This window comes from Salvelinus namaycush, chromosome 37, assembly GCF_016432855.1.
Source record: "Salvelinus namaycush isolate Seneca chromosome 37, SaNama_1.0, whole genome shotgun sequence".
Taxonomy (NCBI): domain Eukaryota; kingdom Metazoa; phylum Chordata; class Actinopteri; order Salmoniformes; family Salmonidae; genus Salvelinus; species Salvelinus namaycush.
The window spans coordinates 21,530,236-21,557,707 of record NC_052343.1 but is presented as its reverse complement, the minus strand read 5'-3'; the positions used below and the strand labels follow the sequence as shown (position 1 = coordinate 21,557,707).

Below are 27,472 nucleotides of genomic sequence, written 5' to 3'. Positions count from 1 at the left end.
AGTGACATAACCAATCAGATGTTTTCTTTCAATTAAAATGATTAGTCAATTGTCCAATTCGATATCCAATTGTAACAGCTCCCCAGCAAATCAACCAGTTAGGTTGTTTGCCTCAGTGAGTGGCCTGTAAATGAGTTTGTTCTTGTCTCTAATGCATTTGTCAATAGCTCTGTCAACCAGGTGTGTATTCTCTCAATGGTGAAATCATTCATATTTCCTGCTACTTCTCCCTTGTTTTATATTCATTTCATTAAGTATATATTTTCATTATTAGTCATTATTTCCTCAGAGCGTTTGACTGTATGTGTGTGTCAGTGTTGCGTGTGTAAAACAGAATGTAGAAAAGGAGGATGAATGGGATTTGTGAAACAAAAAGGAGGGTGGAGTGAAGGATGTAGGCTGAACTCCTTCCCATCTAGTGAGCCCCTCACTGATGGAGGGGGTGAGAGGTAGACAGAGGAAGACGGAGAGGAAGGACTAGGCTGAACTCCTTCCCATCTAGTGAGCCCCTCACTGATGGAGGGGGTGAGAGGTAGACAGAGGAAGACGGAGAGGAAGGACTAGGCTAAACTCCTTCCCATCTAGTGAGCGCCTCACTGATGGAGGGGGTGAGAGGTAGACAGAGGAAGACGGAGAGGAAGGACTAGGCTGAACTCCTTCCCATCTAGTGAGCCCCTCACTGATGGAGGGGGTGAGAGGTAGACAGAGGAAGACGGAGAGGAAGGACTAGGCTAAACTCCTTCCCATCTAGTGAGCCCCTCACTGATGGAGGGGGTGAGAGGTAGACAGAGGAAGACGGAGAGGAAGGACTAGGCTGAACTCCTTCCCATCTAGTGAGCCCCTCACTGATGGAGGGGGTGAGAGGTAGACAGAGGAAGACGGAGAGGAAGGACTAGGCTAAACTCCTTCCCATCTAGTGAGCCCCTCACTGATGGAGGGGGTGAGAGGTAGACAGAGGAAGACGGAGAGGAAGGACTAGGCTGAACTCCTTCCCATCTAGTGAGCCCCTCACTGATGGAGGGGGTGAGAGGTAGACAGAGGAAGACGGAGAGGAAGGACTAGGCTGAACTCCTTCCCATCTAGTGAGCCCCTCACTGATGGAGGGGGTGAGAGGTAGACAGAGGAAGACGGAGAGGAAGGACTAGGCTGAAAAGGTTGCCAAGAACAAGCATATCTAGCAAATCCAAAAGAGGATAGTGGAGCTTAGACTTTAGAGGTTCATAAACCTCCTGGTACTTAAGGATAGAGAGATGAAAGCAGAGAGAGAGAGAGAGCGAGAGAGAGAGAAATTGAGGGAGAGAGATGTGAATCTTGAGAAATGAGGTCAATACCAGTTAATCTGGAGGTGTGTGTGTGCGTGCGTGTGGTGGTGTGTTTTTCTTTGTGAGAGAGAGGGCACACACACACTTTTAATGAGGATGGACTGGCAGAGGCTCAACAATATTATCCTTACCCCCTGCATACTCCCACCAACCAGCCTTGCTTCTCTATCTACCCAGACTGTAGAGCTTTGGATGAAATACAATTTCATGAAATGACCTTTTGTTTCTGCTAGTGTGGAGTAAGTGTAGAGTAAGTGTATAGTAAGTGTATTAAAACTCCAATAACTCCATTAAAGTTCACTAGGTACTATAAAGTTAGCTCTCTGGAGACCTCAGGGTAAATAAGCAGGATTTTAAAAAAATGATCCTCATACATTTTTGTTATCTGAAACAACTTTCTAACAGACCTTTCTATTTATCCACTCCCACAGACATATCACACCAGTGTTTGTTTCTCACTGTTTGCATATATGTGTGAAATCGTTGCTGTAGTTCGATACAGAGAAGATTAGCATTCCTACAATATTATTCTGTTGAAATTGAACTTGATCTCTGAGAAATGAAGCTAGTTGATGACTTACTTTATCAGTACATACTGTATTCTCAACATATCTCATCCATATAACTACTGCTGAACATACCTTCCTACTTATACACTGTATATTGTTCATACTGTCTATGCACACCACGTGTTTATATTCCAGACTTGTTTCTTCTTGTTGGGGGGGATTGTTTGTGTGTTTGTGTGTTAGTATTGTACAGTTAGAAACTTACTCCACTGCTGGAGCTAGAAACACAAGCATTTCCCTGCACCTGCTTTAACATCTGCTGATCTGTGTACGCAACAACTAAACATTGATTTGATTTATGGGTCTGCTATTGTCACAACTCCCATTAAAAACATGCAGTGGATGTACACACGCACACATACACACTCACACACACACACACACACACACACACACACACACACACACACACACACACACACACACACACACACACACACACACACACAGATACATTTGTAGCCTTGACAAGCTATTAGTCGTTCAATTACAGTATGAAAGCAGTGAAACAATTCTACCTTCTTACCTTTCCCTCCTCGCAAACCCCCTCTCTCTCTGTGGCACCGATAGTTACCATAGTAACAGTCAACGGGCTTGGAGTGGCTGCTGGCTGGCAGACATGCCAGTGTGCGGGTGGGTGGGTGGGTGAATGAGCAGTGGGCGCGCTGGCTCTTCAAGTCCCTCTCCCTCAGTCCAGAGAGTAAATATTAACTTAATGACAGAGTGGCCCCCTGGCACTCTGCTCCACAGACAGAAAGACACGCATCCACAGACAGACAGGTAATTAGTAGATAAGTGGTAGTGTGGGAAGACCTCGCCATGGCCCCATGTTCCACATGGCTGCACACATCACTGTTACCACGCTGGGTAGAGCTGCCTGGGTAGAGCCCCCCTTGTTAACATGGAGCTGGGGCTGAGTCAAATTACATAGCAATATAGGGTCGGTTTCTCAGACACACATTAGGCGTAGTCCTAGACTAAAATGCTCTTTCAATGGCGATTCGCCATTCAGTATGATCTTTGTTCAGGGCTTAATCCGTGTTCAAGAAAACCGCTCCGTGTGTTCTAGAATTGTTCTGATCCACTGGGTGCACGTTGGGTAGAGCCCCACTCATCATATGGCTGGGTCTGACCACCACAGACGAGCTGCAACTTGCTCATCAGAACAGTTCTAGGACACTATTTCTACGTGATCATCATGGAACGTTGATTTGAATGTGGATGTCCATTCTAGTAATTGTAAATGTTCTATAATGGAAACCCACTTTGACACAGATCTTTATCCGCCCCATTGTGTTCCAGGACTGCACTCTCTTTTATTTCACCAACGCTGCATATTCACAAATATTGTGTTTTTTCTAGGGGAAGGTTTTTGCGGCACTAAAATTAATCCGTGGGAGTCTGTCCAACCATAAATATAAAACACTTAGCAGCCAGTCATAGAAATAAATCAATAGATCAATATCAATGTTAGTAAAAACAATGCAAGGAAAATAATGAGGGTTTCCTGTTAAGTCAAATGGCGTCTTGTCATTGTTTTTGTTGTGTAATTAAAGAAAGCACTGTGGCCTGCTAGTCATTGGTTTGGAAGCCAGAGCTTCCATTTAGATGAACCTGCAGCCTAATTAAGACGGCCACTTCTCTCCTATCTGCTAGCACCAATGTGTGCGTGGCCGGTTTCTCTCTGCTAGCTCTTTGCCGGTCTCTAATGGCAATGTGTGTGCGTGCGTGGCAATGTATGTGTGTGTGGCCGTTTTCTCTCTGCTAGCTCTTTGCCGGTCTCTAATGGCAATGTGTGTGCGTGCGTGGCAATGTATGTGTGTGTGGCCGTTTTCTCTCTGCTAGCTCTTTGCCGGTCTCTAATGGCAATGTGTGTGCGTGCGTGGCAATGTATGTGTGTGTGGCCGTTTTCTCTCTGCTAGCACTTTGCCGGTCTCTAATGGCAATGTGTGTGCGTGCGTGGCAATGTATGTGTGTGTGGCCGTTGCCTCTCTGCTAGGAAGGAGCGCCAGTCTGTAATGGCTAGCCAGATGGATTTGAATGCAAACTAGAGTCTAATGAAATGATTTTACAAAAAGTGTCTAATAGGAATTTCCACAAACACACACACACACACACACACACACACACACACACACACACACACACTGATGGGTTGGCAAACAGCTCGCACACCATTCATTATGCATTGTTCTATTTTTCTATCGTCAGACGCTTAATTGCACTAGAACGATGGTTCTGAAGGGCCCAAAGGGTCCGGGTTTTAAACGGGAACAGGTGAGATGATGATTAAGAAGATGACAAGGGAGGAGTGAGGGATGTGTAGAGGATAGAGGGATGAACTGATAACACAGATGATGGATAGAGTGCTCTGGTTGCAGATGGTGTATATGACACAAGTAGGGACCAGAGATGTTCTTGGTCATGTGACCTGAACAGGAAGAACTCTGTCCCCTAGTTATAACAGTACCCTGATATGATGGTCATTAAGAACTCTGTCCCCTAGATTAACACAGTACCCTGTTCTGATGGTCATTAAGAACTCTGTCCCCTAGTTATAACAGTACCCTGACCTGATGGTCATTAAGAACTCTGTCCCCTAGATTAACACAGTACCCTGACCTGATGGTCATTAAGAACTCTGTCCCCTAGTTATAACAGTACCCTGATATGATGGTCATTAAGAACTCTGTCCCCTAGTTATAACAGTACCCTGACCTGATGGTCATTAAGAACTCTGTCCCCTAGTTATAACAGTACCCTGACCTGATGGTCATTAAGAACTCTGTCCCCTAGTTATAACAGTACCCTGACCTGATGGTCATTAAGAACTCTGTCCCCTAGTTATAACAGTACCCTGACCTGATGGTCATTAAGAACTCTGTCCCCTAGTTATAACAGTACCCTGACCTGATGGTCATTAAGAACTCTGTCCCCTAGTTATAACAGTACCCTGACCTGATGGTCATTAAGAACTCTGTCCCCTAGTTATAACAGTACCCTGACCTGATGGTCATTAAGAACTCTGTCCCCTAGATTAACACAGGACCCTGATCTGATGGTCATGAAAACTCCTAGCCCCTAGTTATAACAGTACGCTGTTCTGATGGTCATGAAAACTCCTAGCCCCTAGTTATAACAGGACCCTGTTCTGATGGTCATGAAAACTCCTAGCCCCTAGTTATAACAGGACGCTGATCTGATGGTCATGAAAACTCCTAGCCCCTAGTTATAACAGTACGCTGTTCTGATGGTCATGAAAACTCCTAGCCCCTAGTTATAACAGGACCCTGATCTGATGGTCATGAAAACTCCTAGCCCCTAGTTATAACAGGACCCTGATCTGATGGTCATGAAGACTCCTAGCCCCTAGTTATAACAGGACGCTGATCTGATGGTCATGAAGACTCCTAGCCCCTAGTTATAACAGTACCCTGATCTGATGGTCATGAAAACTCCTAGCCCCTAGTTATAACAGTACGCTGTTCTGATGGTCATGAAAACTCCTAGCCCCTAGTTATAACAGGACCCTGATCTGATGGTCATGAAAACTCCTAGCCCCTAGTTATAACAGGACGCTGTTCTGATGGTCATAAACTCCTAGCCCCTAGTTATAACAGTACGCTGATCTGATGGTCATGAAAACTCCTAGCCCCTAGTTATAACAGTACGCTGTTCTGATGGTCATAAACTCCTAGCCCCTAGTTATAACAGTACCCTGATCTGATGGTCATGAAGACTCCTAGCCCCTAGTTATAACAGTACCCTGATCTGATGGTCATGAAAACTCCTAGCCCCTAGTTATAACAGTACGCTGTTCTGATGGTCATGAAAACTCCTAGCCCCTAGTTATAACAGTACCCTGTTCTGATGGTCATGAAAACTCCTAGCCCCTAGTTATAACAGTACCCTGATCTGATGGTCATGAAAACTCCTAGCCCCTAGTTATAACAGTACGCTGATCTGATGGTCATGAAAACTCCTAGCCCCTAGTTATAACAGTACGCTGATCTGATGGTCATGAAAACTCCTAGCCCCTAGTTATAACAGTACGCTGATCTGATGGTCATGAAAACTCCTAGCCCCTAGTTATAACAGTACGCTGATCTGATGGTCATGAAAACTCCTAGCCCCTAGTTATAACAGGACCCTGATCTGATGGTCATGAAAACTCCTAGCCCCTAGTTATAACAGTACGCTGTTCTGATGGTCATGAAAACTCCTAGCCCCTAGTTATAACAGTACGCTGTTCTGATGGTCATGAAAACTCCTAGCCCCTAGTTATAACAGTACGCTGATCTGATGGTCATGAAAACTCCTAGCCCCTAGTTATAACAGTACGCTGATCTGATGGTCATGAAAACTCCTAGCCCCTAGTTATAACAGTACGCTGTTCTGATGGTCAAAGTATGTCATGGATTTTGAGTATATGGGACTGAACATGTACTTTTGGATCGACTGACAAATCATGTCTGTCTGTGTTCATCTGTTTGTCACTGACGGTGTGTGTCCATCTGTTTTCCAGATGCTGGTGACCACCCCTGAGAAGTGGGATGTGGTGTCCAGGAAGAGCTTTGGGGACGTGGCCCTGTCCCAGATTGTAACGCTCCTCATCCTGGACGAGGTGCATCTGCTACACGAGGACAGAGGTCCAGTTCTGGAGAGCCTGGTGGCCAGGACACTACGACAGGTTAGTACCTCTCTGTCTCAGCATAAGTCTCGAAAAAATATAAATATATATTGGTAGCACTGGTGCTCCCAACTTTAAAAAGTTAGTAGCACAATTTAAAATGTAGGAGCACCAGAAAATTTACTTTTTTAATTGATTGAGATAAAGCCTATATTGGAGATATATTAATTATATCTACTTTTGAAGCACATGCTGTGGCTAGAAACTATAACCCTTTAAAGACATTGTTTATTGTCAATTATTATATATATATTTTTAACATTACTTAAACGTAAACCTATCCAACAATAACCTATTAAAAACAGTTCTGTAGCAATGAGGTTTGTGCAGTAGGCTATAGGCCCAATACATTATCACTGCATATCAGCTACGCTTGAATTACCCTGCCAGTGTTGTTCTTCTCAGATGATTTAAATTATATTTCAAAACGTATGGTTTATGATCACACCGGTAATAGATCAGTTGTTGTATTACTTGTGAGGCCCAGCTGAGTGAGCATACATTTTAATAAAGTGCTTTTTTTATTTCACTGGACTGATGGTGCCTTCATCTGATGGTCAGTCTCAGTGGGGGGAGAGAGAGCGCAGCAGAGGGTCCACCTCTCACCATCCCTCTGCTCTCCCTCCCTTCGCTGAGACTGACTGTGACCAAAAAGGGGACGTCTTCCAGCTGATGGTGAAACTCGAGTCTCAGGCTCAAATTCATGTTACTCCTCTGACCAGTGAAAGTCAAATATTCCTTCATATAAAAATAGACACACGCCACCAATAATAACAATGCAAGCATTTCGATACGCTTTGCTACTCATTCATTGCAGCTGCCGTGCTGGTTGAAATGCGAGTGGAAGAAGGGAGAAGCTCATTTAATGGCATATAAAAGTGTTCAATAAAAAGTGGTTACAGTGCTGAATAAAACTGTAAACGTGAACTCACTCATAAAAACAGCAGCTCTTTGCTCTCTAGTCATGGTTTTAAAGTCTCACAGTATCAATGTTGCTGTGCATCGAGGAAACTGCAGACACGGTAATCTGTGCCATCCGATTGGCCAGCTGTAGGCCTATAGGTGCACTTGATTTGCTCTCCGGGCTGGCGAGTATGGCACTCGGAGGCAGCAGTACAGCGAAGCCTAATCATAACAATTATTCTGGGTGATTACATTTTTTTGGTAGTCACACTAGTGCCCCCAAAATAAAATTCCAGGTCACACTGGAAAATGTTTTAGAGCATATGCGACCAAAATGGTTGCACTTTAGAGCCCTGGTCCCAGCCCTTATCCTACCCTGTCCCCCCTGGTCCCACTGTCCCCTCACCACACTAGCCTAGCGGTCAGCCCACTCCGACAGGTCAGTCCCTCCCTCTATCATTACACTAGGGTCTCCTCACCATGAACATTATGCACAAGGACATTCATATTAATATTAGTACAACACCGTCATTCTCATTCAACCATATCAGGTTCATGTCATTGTTAAATATTGTACATTTTGTCTAGTCTTTGTTGTGGAGCTGTGTGTTTACCTCAGTCAGAGTCAGTGATTTAGCTTTAGTTAGCCTGTCTGTCTGTGGGCTGTGCTGTCTGTGCTGTGTGTTTCTGTATCTGAGTGGGATGCCTGATTCCCTCTTATGATGATTGACAGCGTCATGCGCAGGAATCAGCCCTGCCGTTTGGGATATTAGAGTGATTATGCAAATTCCGACAGTCTGGGAAATGGGAGCCATCGTTCCGGAGTGTCCCGCAACCGTGTTCCATTGTGATGAGCTAGCGTCAGGTGTCAATCCCAGCCAAGGAGGAAATGAATAAATGGAGGGGGGATAGAGAGATGCATGGTAGGAATTTTCACGGTCTCCTAGGTGACGAGGGATTGGAATGATTTTTTCTTTCTCCATTGGCAGACACACACACACATCAATATACCAATATGAATGTTAAAATATTGATGACAGATATAAAAGTTGGAGATGAAAGAGAGGGGTGTTGAGAACAAAATGGAGAAAGAGACCGATCAGAGAGTGACAGAGAGGGTAGAGACGGAGAGAGAAGGATACTGACAGGATATAGTGCTGCTTTTTATTTATTTTTTTATTTTAGTGTGCTGTGACGTCGGGGACCTCTGGGTGGGCAAGGTTAACCGCCAGGTAATTGAAAAGCAGTCTGTACATCTGACCGCTGTTGACTCCGTTCACAGCCTATTCATGTGCAGCTCTAGCTGCTATCACTGGAGAAGGGCTGAGGGAGCGTCCTGTGAGGCCACACCACACCCCTACCTAGAGACTCTCCTAGACCGCACACTGCAGCCTCTTTGTCTGTCTGTCTCTTTGCATTTGTCCAGGGTGTTAGAAATGCTTATAACACTTTAACTAGCATTTGTCAAGGAGCCTTGGGCTGTTATGAAGGCATATAATGTCTTATAATGCATTATGACTGTGCATTCGGCCTATACACAGGCAGGTGCTTCAGAAGCAGTGTTTTTAGTTTTTTTTGCACATAAAATCCAAGATGGATCCAACCGTCCTGAGTAGCAGAGCAGAAATGTCTTTCCTGTGTTTCTCCAGCCAGCGTTTGTAATTAAGGTGTTTGTGCCGTATTGGAGCCAACAGTCAACAGCACATTGGAAGGTGTCTTTAAGACACTGTGAATTATTGATTGGTGCACAGTAAGCAAGATTGTTACCTCTGGAAGTACAAAAAGGAGTCACCTCGTCAATAAATATGACGAGGTAGAGAGGAAACAACACAAGAGTTCTCCGAAGGAGAAGGACAGGGTCTTTAGTTCTCTGGTTTCCAAGAAGAGACAAATCAGTCAGAGCACAGACAGCACTGCAGACACTGGGCTCTGTTGTAGAGCCTTCCAGGGAAGTCTGTGGGGGTCCAGTAACCCTAAAGCTGTGGGTTGTGGTTGCTCTACAAGTCTTCAGGCCGCAGCCACAGTCATAACCCACAAATCGTATCTCATATATGATCATATCAATATTTTGGTTAACCATCAAAGTTGCGGTAACTTTGATCCAGAGCACACAGAAGTACATGGAAAAACCAGACTTCAGAATGATATGTGCTTCAGTGAGACGGTGAGGAAGGGTGATGGTGTGTATCTTTATTGAGAAATGACAAGCTTAGATGGACCTATAAACCATTGGGTTCAGGCCCCAGTAGAGAAATCCACCATATCTTATTCCTTCTCAACAGAACCCACAAATATAGACACATAAGAAACCGGAGTCTTTATGGTTCATTCTTTCTCCCTCCCAAAGATGTTCAGTAATTTTTTGTTGTTGAGAAGTTGACATACTTAGCCTCCATTCCTACCCACAATACACCAGGAGTTGAAGGACCCCAAACCCATTGCACAGATACCCCCAACCCTAACTACAAACACACACACACACACACACACACACACACACACACACACACACACACACACACACACACACACACACATACACATATACACATCCCTCCTGTCCAATTACCGCTACATCTGACAGGCTAGCCTAATTGTTAGTGTTTTCTGCTGGAGGAGCCACGGCTGGAGGAGCCACGGCTGGTGCTCTTGACACAGGAGGAACAGGGTGCTTAAGTTCACATCTTTTAACCTCATGAATATGGAAATCCCTGCCTCTAAATTAAGTTGAGGCTCTAAAGGATGTTTTATTTTCCTCCTTTCTCTTTATGTAAATATAGGATGATAACTGAAGCAGTTATCACGTGATGTTTTGCTTGTCAAAGTTTTGGTTTATTTAATTTTAATTTTCTCCCGTCATCGGGGAGATTAACGCCAGACTTTGCGTTGCTCCGTAGATAAACTTAGGTTATTACCTGCATCGCCGTTCATCACTGGAGGCATTAGTGTGGATGGCTCTTTGGTAAAGTATCATAGATGCAGAAGTGTGGAATACTGTATAATTAACTAATGCTGATAATGTAATGTGTTGGTATTGCTGAACATTGAATAGACTATCTGGGACAAAGCTCAGGGAAAGCAGCCGCCCTCTAGAGCCCATTAACAGTGAGAGTAATGGAGAAATTGTGTGTGAAAGAAGCCCACTATCCACTCAACCAGGCTGACGGGCACTGTTAATGAACGTAATGTGTATCTACAGTATGGACCGCTTTGTACCACTGGGCTGACACAGTGCTGTGTGTGTGTTAGGCTGATCCGGGCCAGGGCTATCGGCTGCCAGGGATTGGCTGGGCCCTATCTTGATAGTGGGTATAGACGGGTACTGCACCACATTAAAAGCCTCGCCAATCTTCCCTGTCACACTCACCACAGGAGGCAAGGAGATAGGCCTTTCACACTCTCTCTCTCCCTCGCTGCTCTCTGTCTACATCTATCTGTTCTCTCCCCCTCGCTTTCTCTCTCCCACACACACAGACACACCTACACTCTTTCCTGCTCTTAAGTGTATGCTTCTTGTCCACCTCGCGTGTAAGACAGCACCCTCCCTCACTTCTTCCCTTTTGAGGAGACTGGTGTAGGGAAGCATCCATGTTTGATCTAAATCACCTACTGAAATCACTTTGTGTCATGACTGGTGAAGTCCAGTCGGATTGTGATGTCATCAGTGTGGGACGTTGCGGTAAGATGTCCATTCAGAGTACGTCATCATGGTGTGACCTTTGACCTTGGTGTGGGTTTATTCCAGGTGGAGTCGACCCAGAGTATGATCCGTATCCTGGGTCTGTCGGCCACGCTGCCCAACTACCTGGACGTGGCCTCCTTCCTCCATGTCAACCCCTACATCGGACTCTTCTACTTCGACAGCCGCTTCAGACCCGTGCCCCTCGGACAGAGCTTCGTAGGCATCAAGACCACCAACAAGGTGACCACACACACACACACACTGCTAACACGCATCAAGCTGACTATACTGCTAGAACTCATGTGTCTTTAGCAGGGCCACGAGTTTTGTTTTACCACGTTCTTCTGAATCATTTGACCGGGTTAAACGTAGGGGCAAGGGGATACCTAGTCAGTTGCTCAACTGAATGCATTCAACCCGAAATGTGTCTTCTGCATTTAACACAACCCCTCTGAATCAGAGAGGGTTGGGTTAATCGATGTCCATGTCATCGGTGCCCGGATAGCAGTTGTTGTTGGGAGTTAACTGCCTTGCTCAAGGGCAGAATGGCAGGTTTTTTCACCTTGCCGGCTCAGGGATTCGAACCAGCGACCTTTTGTTTACAGGGCCAATGCTCTTAAACAGTTCTATACCCAGCTAATATGTGTTTCTCTCAGATCCAGCAGCTTCACGATATGGAGGAGGTTTGCTATGAGAAGGTTCTGGAGCAGATCAGAAATGGACATCAGGTAAGGTTCTCTGTACTGTGTGCGTTAGTCTGTCTCCCTCTCCAGCCCCCAGCTTTACTCCACCAGACTCACTCCCCCAGCTTTACTCCACCAGACTCACTCCACCAGACTCACTCCCCCAGCTTTACTCCACCAGACTCACTCCACCAGACTCACTCCCCCAGCTTTACTCCACCAGACTCACTCCCCCAGCTTTACTCCACCAGACTCACTCCACCAGCTTTACTCCACCAGACTCACTCCACCAGACTCACTCCACCAGACTCACTCCACCAGCTTTACTCCACCAGACTCACTCCACCAGACTCACTCCACCAGCTTTACTCCACCAGACTCACTCCACCAGACTCACTCCCCCAGCTTTACTCCACCAGACTCACTCCACCAGACTCACTCCACCAGCTTTACTCCACCAGACTCACTCCACCAGACTCACTCCACCAGCGTTACTCCACCAGACTCACTCCCCCAGCTTTACTCCACCAGACTCACTCCACCAGCTTTACTCCACCAGACTCACTCCACCAGACTCACTCCCCCAGCTTTACTCCACCAGACTCACTCCACCAGCTTTACTCCACCAGCTTTACTCCACCAGACTCACTCCACCAGACTCACTCCACCAGCTTTACTCCACCAGACTCACTCCCCCAGCTTTACTCCACCAGACTCACTCCACCAGACTCACTCCACCAGCTTTACTCCACCAGACTCACTCCACCAGACTCACTCCCCCAGCTTTACTCCACCAGACTCACTCCACCAGCTTTACTCCACCAGACTCACTCCACCAGACTCACTCCACCAGCTTTACTCCACCAGACTCACTCCACCAGACTCACTCCACCAGCTTTACTCCACCAGCTTTACTCCACCAGACTCACTCCACCAGACTCACTCCACCAGCTTTACTCCACCAGACTCACTCCACCAGACTCACTCCCCCAGCTTTACTCCACCAGACTCACTCCACCAGACTCACTCCACCAGACTCACTCCCCCAGCTTTACTCCACCAGACTCACTCCACCAGACTCACTCCCCCAGCTTTACTCCACCAGACTCACTCCCCCAGCTTTACTCCACCAGACTCACTCCACCAGACTCACTCCACCAGCTTTACTCCACCAGACTCACTCCACCAGACTCACTCCCCCAGCTTTACTCCACCAGACTCACTCCACCAGACTCACTCCACCAGCTTTACTCCACCGGACTCACTCCACCAGACTCACTCCACCAGCTTTACTCCACCAGACTCACTCCACCAGACTCACTCCCCCAGCTTTACTCCACCAGACTCACTCTACCAGCTTTACTCCACCAGACTCACTCCCCCACCTTTACTCCACCAGACTCACTCCCCCAGCTTTACTCCACCAGACTCACTCCCCCAGCTTTACTCCACCAGACTCACTCCCCCAGCTTTACTCCACCAGACTCACTCCCCCAGCTTTACTCCACCAGACTCACTCCCCCAGCTTTACTCCACCAGACTCACTCCCCCAGCTTTACTCCACCAGACTCACTCCACCAGCTTTACTCCACCAGACTCACTCCACCAGACTCACTCCCCCAGCTTTACTCCACCAGACTCACTCCCCCAGCTTTACTCCACCAGACTCACTCCCCCAGCTTTACTCCACCAGACTCACTCCACCAGACTCACTCCCCCAGCTTTACTCCACCAGACTCACTCCACCAGACTCACTCCCCCAGCTTTACTCCACCAGACTCACTCCACCAGCTTTACTCCACCAGACTCACTCCACCAGACTCACTCCCCCAGCTTTACTCCACCAGACTCACTCCCCCAGCTTTACTCCAACAGACTCACTCCACCAGACTCACTCCACCAGCTTTACTCCACCAGACTCACTCCCCCAGCTTTATTCCACCAGGCTCACTCCCCCAGCTTTACTCCACCAGACTCACTCCCCCAGCTTTACTCCACCAGACTCAGTCCCCCAGCTTTACTCCACCAGACTAACTCCCCCAGCTTTACTCCACCAGACTCACTCCCCCAGCTTTACTCCACCAGACTCACTCTCCCAGCTTTACTCCACTAGACTCACTCCACCAGACTCACTCCACCAGACTCACTCCCCCAGCTTTACTCCACCAGACTCACTCCACCAGCTTTACTCCACCAGACTCACTCCACCAGACTCACTCCACCAGACTCACTCCCCCAGCTTTACTCCACCAGACTCACTCCCCCAGCTTCCAGAGTTGTGGATTCATCCGTTTCCACTCAGCCCCATCTGCACTGTGTGTTGGGTTCCCAGTCCAGCCTGCTGGTTCTGTCTGTATCTCCTTAAAATACACACACACACCTATGTGCACAACACGTACACACACTTAGGCACACCACGAGCGCACACACACATTGTCTCACTCAAACACACACAGGGCACAAGTAAATGAATCTACACACAGTTTGCCTGCTGTCAATAAAACATTTTTAAAGGATCTGAAATACTGTACCAGGTTCTGGTATCTGAATTGGAGAATGTGGTTTGTGTATAATTTATTATGTGTGGTTTGTGTTTTCAGTCTCACAGTAGGTGAGTCTAGATGTGATGTCATCTTTCTGTCTGTGGGTCACAGCCCTGGAGCCAAAACTCTCCAATAGGGAGCATCTGTCTAGGCTCCATATTAAATTGTCAGAAGTGGCTGTGACATATATTAATTTCATCTGGGAGGGTGATAGATGGAATTGTCTGGATGAAGCCCCCTGGCCCTCCTGTGCTGGGGTTTCAGCCCGGCAGACGGAACTTTAATAAGCTCTCAAACCAGCGGTTACCGTGGACGCTTCCCTCCTCACAGCTCTGCACTGATAAAACAGCTTCAATAAATAACAGTTTGCTGCAGTGGTCTCTATGGGCCCACAGCGAGGGGATGGAAGAGACGCCAGGCTATGCTGCTCAATCTGTGCTAACCCCTGCTTAGTATAGGTAACCCTGCAGAAAAAGAGGTTTAACTTTAGGCTAATTAAAAGAATAGACTATTTAGTGATATCACATCGACATATCACATTGTGGGTGTGTGTGTGTGGCGTGTGATGTACAGCATCACATTAAGAGAATGTTTCACTTCATCTGGCGTTGCTGCCGCAAGTCATTTCCAAACCCCAGACATTCTGTAATTTCTTAAGTCACTGTGCTGAGATGAAACTATCCAGCTAGGCCCTGCTGCTGCTGCCTTCAACATGGCTGAATGGTGACACATTAGACTTGAAGAGAAAGAAGAGAAGTTTCAAGCTGACATTTCAAAATGTTTGAGCTTGTAATGCATCATAATGCATCATGTAAAATGTGCTACAACATATACAGCACAGCTTTGGTGACTCCTGTCTCACACACTCATTTGACTGCTGCTATTGGACAAACTATAGTTACTGGAAAGTACATTTCATTCCCCCCTGCCCGAAAATGAATGTAATATGATGATTATGACAATTCTTATTTTCAGTTAATGGTTATTGGCTGTAATTGTCCACTGTGATTATCTCCGCTCTACACACACACTGCACCAATGGGGTGACATGGATCCTATGCGTGAAATTAGACAGAGGGAGGGAAATCTATTTCTGTGTGTGTGTGTGTGTGTGTGTGTGTGTGTGTGTGTGTGTGTGTGTGTGTGTGTGTGTGTGTGTGTGTGTGTGTGTGTGTGTGTGTGTGTGTGTGTGTGTGTGTGTGTGTGTGTGTGTGTGTGTGTCCAGTGAATGTTTGGTAGTGACGTAGTGGTAAAAAAGAATGTTGGGTAAACTGATCGGTGGGTGCAGTGGCATTATGATACATTACATGTGCAAAAAAAATATCTACAAAAATTGACAACATGACCATTTGCATGACAATTAATTGTTATCCAAAATTCCATAACAGGAACAGCCCTGTGTGTGTGCGTGCGCGTAGTAGTGGTGTAACTGTGCCAGCCCAGCAGTGAGGGGTTAGACCGAGAACAGTGACAGAGAAGGGGATGACACTTCTGAGCTCTGCAGCAGAACAGAAATCAATGGTGGCACATTATCTGTTCTGAGGAAACACACACCCTTCAGGCCTGTACTCACACATGTACACATAGAGACACACACTCACACATGGATATTAACATGCTATCTCTCCCTTTCATATCTCCCCTCCCACTGTTTCTCATATTCTCTCCCTCCCTCACTCCTCTCTCTTGTCCCTTTATAGTGTCCTTAAAAGATGAGGGAAGTAGGGAGGGAAGTAAGGAGCGAGGTGGGGGGAGGGAGCGAGGAGGGGGGAGGGGTAGCGAAGGAGGGAGAGAGGAAGAGAGAGAGTCCTTTGCCTCCATCTCATAACTGTCTTGTATTTCTGTTATTGATTGTTTTGTCTGTGGTATTGACTGTTTTACAAGGGCAGTCTGAGTGTAATAGGAAAATTACAGCCCTTCTCTGTCCTTTAACAAAAGATTAAAATGGCACCATGACCTTCTGTTGTTCTCATACAATACAGCAGGAGAGGAGAAGTATATGCAGTCACAATGGTGCTTTAGTGTGGCAAGGAACAGCACTGTACAGTAGTGCTATTAGTTGAAAGAGGAATGTTGTAGCGAACAGTGTGGGCTGAACCTCTACCTCTGTGTGTTTTGACCTCTGACCTTTGACCCCAGACTGACCTGTGTCTGTGTTCTCTGCGTCTCCATTCCAGGTGATGGTGTTTGTCTATTCTCAAGACTGACCTGTCTCCGTCCTCTGTGTTTTTCCCTTTGACCTAGACTGATCCGTGTCTCTGTTCTCTGTGTGACCCAGGTGATGGTGTTTGTCCATGCTCGCAATGCCACGGTGAGGACAGCCATGGGGCTGATCGAGATGGCTAAGAACCGTGGAGAGTCTTCCTTCTTCTAGCCAGACCATGGACCAGTGTGACTACGGCCAGTGTGAGAAACCAGTAAGGAACACTAATCACTATTCTTCTAGACAGTGTTGACTAAATTCAGTAACAACCAATACAGTAGCTAAGCTGGAGACTGTTACCCCTATCCTACCCCTATCTATCATGATATAGTGTTTGAGTGTACCAACGTTACTGTAACTGTAGACTCCAGTCTTCTGGAGTGTTTACTAACGTTACTGTAACTATGGACTCCAGTCTTCTGGAGTGTCTACTAAAGTTACTGTAACTATGGACTCCAGACTACTGGAGTGTCTACTAAAGTTACTGTAACTGTAGACTCCAGTCTATTGGAGTGTCTACTAAAGTTACTGTAACTGTAGACTCCAGTCTACTGGAGTGTCTACTAAAGTTACTGTAACTGTAGACTCCAGTCTATTGGAGTGTCTACTAAAGTTACTGTAACTGTAGACTCCAGTCTACTGGAGTGTCTACTAAAGTTACTGTAACTGTAGACTCCAGTCTACTGGAGTGTCTACTAAAGTTACTGTAACTGTAGACTCCAGTCTACTGGAGTGTCTACTAAAGTTACTGTAACTGTAGACTCCAGTCTATTGGAGTGTCTACTAAAGTTACTGTAACTGTAGACTCCAGTCTACTGGAGTGTGTATTAACGTCACTGTAACTATGGACTCCAGTCTACTGGAGTGTCTACTAAAGTTACTGTAACTGTAGACTCCAGTCTACTGGAGTGTCTACTAAAGTTACTGTAACTGTAGACTCCAGTCTACTGGAGTGTCTACTAAAGTTACTGTAACTGTAGACTCCAGTCTACTGGAGTGTCTACTAAAGTTACTGTAACTGTAGACTCCAGTCTATTGGAGTGTCTACTAAAGTTACTGTAACTGTAGACTCCAGTCTACTGGAGTGTGTATTAACGTCACTGTAACTATGGACTCCAGTCTACTGGAGTGTCTACTAAAGTTACTGTAACTGTAGACTCCAGTCTACTGGAGTGTCTACTAAAGTTACTGTAACTGTAGACTCCAGTCTACTGGAGTGTCTACTAAAGTTACTGTAACTGTAGACTCCAGTCTATTGGAGTGTCTACTAAAGTTACTGTAACTGTAGACTCCAGTCTACTGGAGTGTGTATTAACGTCACTGTAACTATGGACTCCAGTCTACTGGAGTGTCTACTAAAGTTACTGTAACTGTAGACTCCAGTCTACTGGAGTGTCTACTAAAGTTACTGTAACTGTAGACTCCAGTCTACTGGAGTGTCTACTAAAGTTACTGTAACTATGGACTCCAGTCTTCTGGAGTGTCTACTAAAGTTACTGTAACTATAGACTCCAGTCTACTGGAGTGTCTACTAACGTTACTGTAACTATAGACTCCAGTCTTCTGGAGTGTCTACTAAAGTTACTGTAACTATGGACTCCAGTCTACTGGAGTGTCTACTAACGTTACTGTAACTGTAGACTCCAGTCTACTGGAGTGTCTACTAACGTTACTGTAACTATGGACTCCAGTCTTCTGGAGTGTCTACTAAAGTTACTGTAACTATAGACTCCAGTCTTCTGGAGTGTCTACTAACGTTACTGTAACTGTAGACTCCAGTCTTCTGGAGTGTCTACTAACGTTACTATAACTATGGACTCCAGTCTTCTGGAGTGTCTACTAAAGTTACTGTAACTATGGACTCCAGTCTACTGGAGTGTCTACTAAAGTTACTGTAACAATGGACTCCAGTCTACTGGAGTGTCTACTAACGTTACTGTAAATATGGACTCCAGTCTACTGGAGTGTCTACTAACGTTACTGTAACTATGGACTCCAGTCTACTGGAGTGTGTATTAACGTCACTGTAACTGTAGACTCCAGTCTTCTGGAGTGTCTACTAACGTTACTGTAACTATGGACTCCAGTCTACTGGAGTGTCTACTAACGTTACTGTAACTATGGACTCCAGTCTTCTGGAGTGTCTACTAAAGTTACTGTAACTGTAGACTCCAGTCTTTTGGAGTGTGTACTAACGTTACTGTAACTGTAGACTCCAGTCTACTGGAGTGTGTACTAACGTTACTGTAACTGTAGACTCCAGTCTTCTGGAGTGTCTACTAACGTTACTGTAACTGTAGACTCCAGTCTTCTGGAGTGTCTACTAACGTTACTGTAACTGTAGACTCCAGTCTTCTGGAGTGTCTACTAACGTTACTGTAACTGTAGACTCCAGTCTTCTGGAGTGGGTACTAACGTTACTGTAACTATGGACTCCAGTCTACTGGAGTGTCTACTAACGTTACTGTAACTATGGACTCCAGTCTACTGGAGTGTCTACTAAAGTTACTGTAACTATAGACTCCAGTCTACTGGAGTGTGTACTAACGTTACTGTAACTGTAGACTCCAGTCTACTGGAGTGTTTACTAACGTTACTGTAACTGTAGACTCCAGTCTTCTGGAGTGTCTACTAACGTTACTGTAACTGTAGACTCCAGTCTTCTGGAGTGGGTACTAACGTTACTGTAACTGTAGACTCCAGTCTACTGGAGTGTCTACTAACGTTACTGTAACTATGGACTCCAGCCAGACCATGGACCTGACTACGGCCAGTGTGAGAAATCAGTAAGGAACATATGTTGGTGTATTTCTGTTTCAGGTGAGGAGCACATCTGGGTTAGTAGTAACTACTGGTTAAGAGTAACTACTGGTTAAGAGTAACTACTGGTTAGGAGTAACCACCGGTTAAGAGTAACTACTGGTTAAGAGTAACTACTGGTTAAGAGTAACTACTGGTTAAGAGTAACTACTGTTTAGGAGTAACTGCTGGTTAGGAGTAACTGCTGGTTAGGTGTAACTACTGGTTATGAGTAACCACTGGTTAAGAGTAACTACTGGTTAGGAGTAACTACTGGTTAGGAGTAACCACCGGTTAAGAGTAACTACTGGTTAAGAGTAACTACTGGTTAAGAGTAACTACTGGTTAAGAGTAACTACTGGTTAAGAGTAACTACTGTTTAGGCGTAGACGTGGGTTAGGAGTAACTACTGGTTAGGCGTAACTACTGGTTATGAGTAACCACTGGTTAAGAGTAACTACTGGTTAGGAGTAACTACTGGTTAGGAGTAACTACTGGTTAGGAGTAACTACTGGTTAGGAGTAACTGCTGGTTAGGAGTAACTACTGGTTAGGAGTAACTGCTGGTTAGGAGTAACTACTGGTTAGGAGTAGACGTCGGTTAGGAGTAACTACTGGTTAAGAGTAACTACTGGTTAGGTGTAGACGTGGGTTAGGAGTAACTACTGGTTAGGAGTAACTACTGGGGTTAGGAGTAACTACTGGTTAGGAGTAACCACTGGTTAGGAGTAACCACTGGTTAGGAGTAACTACTGGTTAGGAGTAGACGTGGGTTAGGAGTAACCACTGGTTAGGAGTAACTACTGGTTAGGAGCAACTACTGGTTAAGAGTAACTACTGGTTAAGAGTAACTACTGGTTAGGAGTAACTACTGGTTAGGAGTAACTACTGGTTAGGAGTAGACGTGGGTTAGGAGTAGACGTGTGTTAGGAGTAACTCCTGGTTAGTGTAACGACTCCCACCGAAGGTGGCTCCCCTCCCTGTTCGGGTGGTGCTCGGCGGTCGTCGTCACCGGCCTACTAGCTGCTACTGACTTTTCCTCCCCCTCCCTTTTTGTTGATTATTGACACCTGTTTGTGATTAGGGTGATTTGTGGGGCTTTATTACCCAGCAGCCCGGCCTGCTGGGTGTGCGGGATTGTTTTGTGTACATATTGTACATGCTTGTGTGTCACGGTTCGTGTACGTTATTCTCATTGGTATTTCGTGTTCTCGTTAATGTGGTGGAGCATTCATTTTAGAGTGGCGTCGTGTTCACCTGTTTGTGGTATTAAAGTAGAACGCTACTCTGAACTCTCTGTCTCCTGCGTGTGACTCCTTCCTCCACTACACCCCGGGCATTACAGAATCCCGCACCCGCAGCATGGAGTCAGCAGGAGCAGCGGCCAACCCCCTCCCATCTATGGAGGAACGGGTTCTCCACCACACCTCCGTCCTCCATCGCATCGGTTCCGCCATGGATCAAATGATGGAGAGAATGGACCGATGGGAGAGGAGTGGTCTCCTCTCTCCACCTGCAGTCTCTCCAGCTCAGGATTCCTCCTCTCCTCTCTTACCATCCTCCGGCTCCAGCGCTCTCCGTCTTGCGCTCCCGAGGGAGTATGATGGAGCGGCAGTGGGATGTCAGGGGTTCTTGTTACAAATAGAACTATACCTGGCAACCGTGAGACCCACTCCCTCGGGAGCGGAGAGGGTGAGTGTCCTCATCTCCTGCCTAACGGGTCGTGCTCTGGAGTGGGCTAACGCTGTCTGGAATGGCCCAGATTCAGCAAAGGAGCACTACCCCGAATTTTCCCGCCGCGTTCGTGCGGTGTTCGACCATCCACCTGAGGGCCGAGCGGCGGGAGAGCGACTGGTTCATCTTAGGCAGGAGAAGAGGAGCGCCTAGGATTACGCGTTGGAGTTTCGGACCTTGGCCGCGGGGTCTGGGTGGAACGACAGGGCCCTTATAGATCACTACAGATGTAGTCTCCGGGAGGATGTCCGCAGGGAGCTAGCGTGCCGGGACGAAGCTCTCTCCCTGGATGAGCTCATTGATATGTCCATCCGGCTGGACAATCTGCTGGCTTCCCGCGGCCGTTTGGAGAGGGTCCTGTGCGTTCCACTACCCAGCACCCCTGCACCCATTCCCATGGAGTTGGGAGGAGCCGTGCCGAGGGGTACCGGAGGAGGAGGATCCCCCTGCACCAGCTGTGGTCGGAGAGGACACACGGCCGATCGGTGCTGGGGGGGTCCATCTGGGGGTCGAGATGGCAGGCGGAACATTTCTCGGTCACCTCAGGTGAGTAAGCACCAGACTCACCCAGAACCCCCTGTTGGTCATATGTTTGTCTTAATTTTTTTCCTTAAGTTTTTTCCCTCTTCCCAGCATAAGGCACTAGTCGATTCAGGTGCAGCTGGGAACTTTATGGATCGCGGACTCGCCATCAAGCTAGGTGTTCCGCTTTTGCCGATAGATTCTCCTTTTCCCGTGCACTCCCTAGATAGCCGGCCATTAGGGTCAGGTTTGGTCCGGGAGGCCACGGTTCCACTGGACATGGTGACGCAGGGGGATCATAAGGAACGTCTAAGTTTTTTCATTATTGATTCGCCTGCGTTTCCAGTGGTACTGGGGATTCCCTGGCTGGCTAGTCACAATCCTACTATTTCGTGGAAACAGGGGGTTCTCCAGGGATGGTCAGAGGAGTGTTCTGGAAGGTGTCTGGGAGTTTCCATCGGTGCCACGTCGGTGGAGAGTTCAGACCAGGTGTCCACGGTTCGCATTCCCCCCGAGTATGCCGATTTGGCAATCGCTTTTAGTAAAAAGAAAGCGACTAAATTACCACCTTATCGACCGGGTAGGGATTGTGCGATAGATCTCCAGGTGGACGCTGCGCTTCCCAAGAGTCACGTGTACCCTTTGTCCCAAGAGGAAACGGTGGCTATGGAGACATATGTCACTGAGTCTCTGGGACAGGGGTACATTCGGTCATCCATCTCACCCGTCTCCTCAAGTTTCTTTTTTGTGAAGAAAAAGGAGGGAGGTTTGCGTCCGTGTATTGATTATAGAGGTCTAAATGCCATCACAGTGGGGTTTAGTTACCCACTACCTCTAATTGTTACGGCAATGGAATCATTTCACGGAGCGCAGTTCTTCACAAAACTGGATCTCAGGAGCGCGTACAGTCTGGTGCGTATTCGGAAGGGAGACGAGTGGAAAACCGCATTTAGTACCACATCGGGCCATTATGAGTACTGCGTCATGCCATATGGGTTAAAGAATGCTCCCGCCGTTTTCCAATCCTTTGTAGACGATATTCTCAGGGACCTGCACGGGCAGGGAGTGGTTGTTTATATCGATGACATTCTGATCTACTCAGCCACTCACGCCGCGCATGTGTCTCTAGTACGCAAAGTGCTTGGTAGACTGCTGGAGCATGACCTATATGTTAAGGCTGAGAAGTGTGTGTTCTCTAAACGAGCCGTCTCCTTTCTGGGTTATCGCATTTCCACCTCGGGGGTGGTGATGGAGAATGAACGCATTAAGGCCGTGCGTAATTGGCCGACTCCGACCACGGTAAAAGAGGTGCAGCGGTTTTTGGGTTTTGCCAACTACTACCGGAGGTTTATCCGGGGTTTTGGCCAGGTAGCAGCTCCCATTACCTCACTGCTGAAGGGGGGTCCGGTGCGTTTGCAGTGGTCAGCAAAAGCGAACGGAGCTTTCAACAGGTTGAAGGCGCTGTTCACGGATGCGCCCGTGTTGGCGCATCCGGATCCCTCTCTAGCATTCATAGTGGAGGTGGACGCGTCCGAGGCTGGGGTAGGTGCCGTGTTATCACAGCGCTCGGGTACGCCACCAAAACTCCACCCCTGCGCTTTTTTCTCTAAAAAGCTCAGCCCAGCGGAGCGTAACTATGATGTGGGGGACCGGGAGTTGTTAGCGGTGGTCAGTGCTCTGAAGGTGTGGAGACACTGGCTTGAGGGGGCTAAGCACCCTTTTCTCATCTGGACCGACCACCAGAATCTGAAGTATATTCGGGCAGCTAGGAGACTGAACCCACGTCAGGCAAGGTGGGCCATGTTCTTCACCCGATTCCAGTTTACTCTATCATACAGACCGGGCTCCCAAAACATAAAGGCGGATGCACTATCCCGTTGTTTTGACACGGAGGATCGGCCCACCGAACCTACCCACATCCTTCCTGCCTCAAGGCTTATAGCACCAGTGGTGTGGGAGGTGGACTCGGACATCGAGCGGGCATTAAGGGCGGAACCCGCTCCTCCTCAGTGTCCGGCGGGGCGGAAGTACGTGCCGCTTGGTGTTCGGGACAAATTGATTCGGTGGGCTCACGTCCTACCCTCCTCGGGTCACCCTGGGGTGAAGAGGACAGTGGGGAGCCTTCGGGGGAGGTATTGGTGGCCTACTTTGGCTAAGGATGTTGGGTTTTATGTCTCCTCCTGTTCGGTATGCGCTCAGAGTAAGGCTCCTAGGCACCTTCCTAGAGGGAAGTTACAACCCCTCCCCGTTCCACAACGGCCTTGGTCACATCTATCCGTAGATTTCCTGACTGACCTTCCCCCGTCTCAAGGGAATACTACGGTGCTGGTGATTGTGGATCGGTTTTCTAAGTCCTGCCGTCTCCTCCCGTTGCCCGGTATCCCTACAGCCCTGCAGACTGCGGAGGCATTATTTACCCACGTCTTCCGGCACTACGGGGTGCCGGAGGACATCGTTTCTGATCGGGGCCCCCAGTTCACGTCCAGAGTATGGAGGGCGTTTATGGAGCGTTTGGGGGTCTCGGTCAGCCTTACGTCCGGGTATCACCCTGAGAGTAATGGGCAGGTGGAGAGAGTGAACCAGGAGGTGGGTAGGTTTCTGCGGTCGTATTGCCAGGACCGGCCAGGGGAGTGGGCGAGATATATCCCTTGGGCTGAAATGGCCCAGAACTCTCTACGCCACTCCTCTACTAACATGTCCCCCTTTCAGTGTGTATTGGGGTACCAGCCGGTCCTGGCACCATGGCATCCGAGCCAGACCGAGGCTCCTGCGGTGGAGGAATGGGTGCAGCGCTCCAAGGAGACATGGAGGGCCGTCCAGGAATCACTTCAACAAGCTAGTGGACGGCAGAAGAGGAGTGCTGACCGCCACCGCAGTGAGGCCCCGGTGTTTGTGCCGGGGGACAGGGTCTGGCTCTCGACCCGAAACCTGCCCCTCCGCTTGCCCTGCCGGAAGCTGGGTCCGCAGTGTGTAGGGCCCTTTAAAGTCCTGAGGAGAATAAACGAGGTGTGTTATCGATTACAACTCCCTTCCTATTATCGTATTAACCCCTCGTTTCATGTGTCTCTCCTCAGGCCGGTGGTAGCTGGTCCCCTGCAGGACGGTGAGGTACCGGAGGTCCCTCCTCCGCCTCTCGACATTGAGGGGTCCCCGGCGTATAGGATACGAGCCATTCTGGACTCAAGACGCCGGGTGAGGGGCCTGCAGTACCTCGTGGACTGGGAGGGGTACGGTCCGGAGGAGCGGTGCTGGGTCCCGGTGGGGGACATTCTGGATCCATCGATGTTGAGGGATTTCCATCGCCTCCATCCGGATCGCCCTGCGCCTCGCCCTCCGGGTCGTCCTCGAGGCCGGTGTCGGCGCGCTGCGGGAGCCGCGCGTCAGGGGGGGGGTACTGTAACGACTCCCACCGTTACTGTAACTGTAGACTCCAGTCTTCTGGAGTGTCTACTAAAGTTACTGTAACTGTAGACTCCAGTCTTCTGGAGTGTCTACTAACGTTACTGTAACTGTAGACTCCAGTCTTCTGGAGTGGGTACTAACGTTACTGTAACTATGGACTCCAGTCTACTGGAGTGGGTACTAACGTTACTGTAACTATGGACTCCATTCTACTGGAGTGTGTACTAACGTTACTGTAACTGTAGACTCCAGTCTACTGGAGTGTCTACTAACGTTACTGTAACTATGGACTCCAGCCAGACCATGGACCTGACTACGGCCAGTGTGAGAAATCAGTAAGGAACATAGGTTGGTGTATTTCTGTTTCAGGTGAGGAGCACATCTGGGTTAGTAGTAACTACTGGTTAAGAGTAACCACTGGTTAAGAGTAACTACTGGTTAGGAGTAACCACTGGTTAAGAGTAACTACCGGTTAAGAGTAACTACCGGTTAAGAGTAACTACTGGTTAAGAGTAACTACTGGTTAAGAGTAACTACTGTTTAGGCGTAGACGTGGGTTAGGAGTAACTACTGGTTAGGCGTAACTACTGGTTAGGCGTAACTGCTGGTTAAGTGTAATTACCGGTTAAGAGTAACTACCGGTTAGGAGTAACTACTGGTTAGGAGTAACTACTGGTTAGGAGTAGACGTGTGTTAGGAGTAACTACTGGTTAAGAGTAACTACTGGTTAGGTGTAGACGTGGGTTAGGAGTAACTACTGGTTAGGAGTAACTACTGGGGTTAGGAGTAACTACTGGGGTTAGGAGTAACTACTGGTTAAGAGTAACTACTGGTTAAGAGTAACTACTGGTTAAGAGTAACCACTGGTTAGGAGTAACTACTGGTTAGTAGTAGACGTGGGTTAGGAGTAACCACTGGTTAGGAGTAACTACTGGTTAGGAGTAGACGTGGGTTAGGAGTAGACGTGTGTTAGGAGTAACTACTGGTTAGGAGTAGACGTGGGTTAGAAGTAACTACTGGTTAAGAGTAGACGTAGGTTAGGAGTAACTACTGGTTAGGAGTAGACGTGGGTTAGGAGTAACTACTGGTTAGGAGTAACTACCGGTTAGGAGTAACTACTGGTTAGGAGTAACTACTGGTTAGGAGTAACTACTGGTTAGGAGTAACTACTGGTTAGGAGTAGACGTGGGTTAGGAGTAACTACTGGTTAAGAGTAACTACTGGTTAGGTGTAGACGTGGGTTAGGAGTAACTACTGGTTAGGAGTAACTACTGGGGTTAGGAGTAACTACTGGGGTTAGGAGTAAATACTGGTTAAGAGTAACTACTGGTTAAGAGTAACTACTGGTTAAGAGTAACTACTGGTTAAGAGTAACCACTGGTTAGGAGTAACTACTGGTTAGTAGTAGACTTGGGTTAGGAGTAACCACTGGTTAGGAGTAACTACTGGTTAGGATTAACTACTGGTTAAGAGTAACTACTGGTTAAGAGTAACTACTGGTTAGGAGTAACTACTGGTTAGGAGTAACTACTGGTTAGGAGTAGACGTGGGTTAGGAGTAGACGTGTGTTAGGAGTAACTACTGATTAGGAGTAGACGTGGGTTAGAAGTAACTACTGGTTAAGAGTAGACGTAGGTTAGGAGTAACTACTGGTTAGGAGTAGACGTGGGTTAGGAGTAACTACTGGTTAGGAGTAACTACTGGTTAGGAGTAACTACTGGTTAGGAGTAGACATGGGTTAGGAGTAACTACTGGTTAGGAGTAACTACTGGTTAGGAGTAACTACTGGTTAGGAGTAACTACTGGTTAGGAGTAGACGTGGGTTAGGAGTAGACGTGGGTTAGGAGTAACTACTGGTTAGGAGTAACTACTGGTTAGGAGTAACTACTGGTTAGGAGTAGACGTGGGTTAGGAGTAACTACTGGTTAGGAGTAGACGTGAGATATTGTTGGCTACAGGGACTGTCAGGACCATCTGAGTCTTTACATTGTGCACAGGTACAGTGTGCCAGGGTTAAGAAGCTTACATGAGTTCACGTTAGATAAAGGTGAATTTACGTTTCTATACTTGGACATACACACTAATCACTATTCTTCTAGACAGTGTTGACTCAATTCAGTAACAACCAATACAGTAGCTAAGCTGGAGACTGTTACTCCTACCCCTATCTATCATGATATAGTGTTTGAGTGTACCAACGTTACTGTAACTGTAGACTCCAGTCTACTGGAGTGTCTACTAACGTTACTGTAACTATGGACTCCAGTCTTCTGGAGTGTCTACTAAAGTTACTGTAACTATGGACTCCAGTCTACTGGAGTGTCTACTAAAGTTACTGTAACTATAGACTCCAGTCTACTGGAGTGTCTACTAAAGTTACTGTAACTATAGACTCCAGTCTATTGGAGTGTCTACTAACGT

The 27,472-nt window shown here is 47.3% G+C and overlaps 1 pseudogene; it reads left to right on the top strand.

The window, feature by feature from the left end:
* LOC120030902 overlaps positions 1–27,472 on the top strand; it is a 212,187-nt pseudogene that overhangs the window by 109,549 nt on the left and 75,166 nt on the right.